The sequence below is a fragment of the Carya illinoinensis genome, chromosome 9 (assembly GCF_018687715.1).
Source record: "Carya illinoinensis cultivar Pawnee chromosome 9, C.illinoinensisPawnee_v1, whole genome shotgun sequence".
Lineage (NCBI taxonomy): Eukaryota > Viridiplantae > Streptophyta > Magnoliopsida > Fagales > Juglandaceae > Carya > Carya illinoinensis.
In genome coordinates this window covers 10,288,109-10,291,439 of record NC_056760.1, presented here as the reverse complement: position 1 = coordinate 10,291,439, position 3,331 = coordinate 10,288,109, and the positions used below count along the sequence as shown (strand labels likewise).

Genomic DNA, 3,331 nt, shown 5'->3' with positions numbered 1-3,331 from the left:
TATCTTATCTCAACATCCAAATGAAGGTTTTAAGTTAATATTTATTAGATTGGGCTGTGGGGTCTTTGTGAGCGTTGCGAGGCCACATCCCCAGCAAGAACTTACAAGACGCATAGAAAATAAAGTACTATAGCCTATAGTCGTTAATTAGTAGGACGTAGAAAAAGACAAGGGGGGATAGAAGCTTTTAGATGTCGATTCAGATTTTGCTGAGATCCACTAACTAGAACGATTTGTGGCTGTTCATATAATAAACACGAAAAAATGCCAACTCAACCGAAGATCAATGATAAACGTCCCAACGACCCATCAAATTTTAAAAACTACCAGTCCTTCGCTTTCTAAACCACTTGTAATGAACGATATAATTATGTTGATCAATATTCTGGTGGGAGTATTTTATTGATAGAACCATCGCCATCACTTATGCAGACTTCTCTTGGAGAACGATGGGAGAGGTAGATGATCATACCAGTATTACTACTCATGATAACAACAAAGGTAATTTAATACCACCCATTTCAAACTTGCAAGTTACTTCTAGTTTTATATTACCTCAAGGCAACGGACATTAATATATGTTCTTAATTTTATTTCAGAAGCGAAAAGTCTGGATTCTCCTGAGCTCGAATTCTCAAAAGACGAGGTGGTACTTATTACTAGGATGTTCAGATTAGTCGGAGAAAGGTTATAAATTCCTTGATTCTTACCCTGACTAATTGGCTTATTTTCTCACATGCAGCCAAATTAAGTCATATATATATATATATATCATGAATATCATGTTTGGGATTGGTAACATGTACTGCATGCAAGTTATATAGGTTATCTCTAATTGCTGGGAGGATTCCTAGAAGAACTGCAGAAGAGATTGAGAAGTACTGGACTTCAAGACACACATGATGATGATGATCTTCAACCTCGAGCGGAAGACGATGACTAGGATCCAAACGTACGCTAAGACCTACAATTAGTTTATACGGTTTGATTTAAATCTTGTTAATTAGTTGTTGCAGTATGCATGCGCATTATAAGAAAAATAGCTTTTTGCATGATTTAAAATCGTCGCAAAAATCATACAAAATATGGTGATTATTTTCTAGCGTCATTGAAAAATTGATGCAAGATGGTCGGTAATATTGAGTTCCAAAAAGTTTTTTGCGTCAAAATAAAATATTAACGCAAAAATAATTATTTGGTGACGATATTTGTTGACGCTAAAGGACAATAACTTTGATGCAAAAGATAATTCAACAATAGGAAAATGCCCTATGAGCGACCAGAGTCCAGTGTCACATAAACAAAATAGGACTGCAAATAACTTCATTTTCGTCACATATATATCGTCACAAAATTACTGGCTTGTTGTAAATGGACTATTTTTTTGCTTCTATATATATTGTTGCAAGAAATAACTAGTATCGCAAATGGGTTTCCATTTCTGGTCCATATATCGTGTCACAAAAGCATTGGTTAGTCGTAAATGGATTTTTTTTGCGTTACTCTATATTGTCCCAAAAACTATATAATGACACAAATACCTATTCATTTTCATCACATATGTCCCGTCACAAAAGCCAGCTTGCCGTAATTGGATTTTTTTTGTGTCGCTCTATATTGTTGCAAAACTAAATAGCAATGCAATTACTTTTTCATTTCCGTCACATATATCCTTGTGGATGTTGGCTTTATGTCGAACCACGTAAATCTGAGTATCTCCCTCACTTTTACATTCTCAGTATTTATTTTCCATTCACTACCATGGATGTACGCACATCTGCACTAGATCATAGCGGGGGCTCTAGACTACTGATCGAGTCCCAGATCATTAAAGCGGGCTGAGAATGACTCTTTTTCCTCTTCTGATCTGTTGTTTGATTTTTGGCATTAACATGACTTAACAGTCAAGTAACTATCAACATATGCAATAAAATTATCAATGAATTCCTTAACCACACAATCATTTTGTTGAAATAAAAAGTGATTTCTATACTTCCATATCCCCATGCAATTGTGAGAAAAAATGGGACACAAGCCAAATCAGTTACCATTAAATCTCAAACCATATTAGCAAAACCAACAACTACATCCAATAAAACCAGAACCTTAGGACAATGATCAACCCAAACTGAACATAAAGCTTGACATCTATATAAAGCATGAGTACTATCCTCAAGAGCCATTCTACATTGGTCAAATAAATATGAATAGAGAATGCCTCTTTTCATTAAATTCACCTTTAGGCAGATCATGGATTATCATGTCAAGCCCTCCAAGCAAACTGCTTTACCGTATAAGGTAACTTCAAATTCAAAACTTTCCTCCAAAAAATAGGCCTCCCCAAAGGATTTGAACTTACAGCACTATCACCTACAGCTTCCAAGTTTAATAATAAGTTATATGCATATCTAACATAATAATTGCCATTTTTATTGTCTCCCGTAATCAAGTGATCCTCTTTAACATGTGGAAATAAAGGAATATGAAAAATATGATCAAATTCATATGGTGGAAAAATTTCATGTACTAAGGCTTGATTCCAGGTACTTGATTGTTGATATATCAATCAACTAACTATAGCATTAGGAGGTAAGCTAAAAGTCTGTGATCTGATTGGCATAATCCCCAGTCTTCAAAATGGAGGCATGGAGTTCGAAACCCCCCTCCCCCAAATGTATATGAAAAAAAGGTATTAGGAGGTAAACACTGGCGATAAAGAAGAATTTGTTTCAGCGGAAAAGATGGCATCCAATTGTCTTACCAAATGCCAGATTTTATCACCCTGACTTATGCGCCATCTACACCCATGAACTAAACACATGTTTAGCTACAAATATACTTCACCACACATAAGAAGGGTGATTGCCAAGTGTTGATCTCAAATAATCAGAATTGGAAAAATACTTGGCCTTAAAAACTCTAAATAATAAAGAATGAGAGTCATGTAAAAGCCTCCAACCCTATTTAGCAAGCAAAGATACATTAAATAATTCTAAGTCCTTAAAACCCATTCCACCATGAAGCTTCAAAGTAAGCAGTTTTTGCCAACCCACCAAGTGAACCTTACGTTCATTACCACGTTGTTCCCACCAAAACTTTGCAAACATTCTCTTAAGATCCTTACAAAATAGTTTAGGTAGTTTAAAATAACTTATAGTATAGGTTGGCAAAGCTTGAACAATCTCTTTTAACAAAATTTCTTACCAACTTGAGATGATAATTTTTTCTTCCAACCCTACAGTTTCTGCCAAATTCATTCCCTTAGCTCTTTAAAAGTTCTATTTATGGGTTTACCAATAAAAGAAGTGAGTCCCAGAATATCTGTCATGAA

The 3,331-nt window shown here is 35.0% G+C and overlaps 1 long non-coding RNA gene across 1 annotated transcript; it reads left to right on the top strand.

Annotated features, from left to right (window-relative positions):
* The first annotated feature begins 385 nt into the window (after positions 1-385).
* On the top strand, positions 386-1,413 carry LOC122277778. The gene is made up of 3 exons (XR_006229116.1): positions 386-501; positions 600-687; positions 825-1,413. It is a non-coding gene; the product is annotated as an uncharacterized LOC122277778 (long non-coding RNA).
* Positions 1,414-3,331: the final 1,918 nt, after the last annotated feature.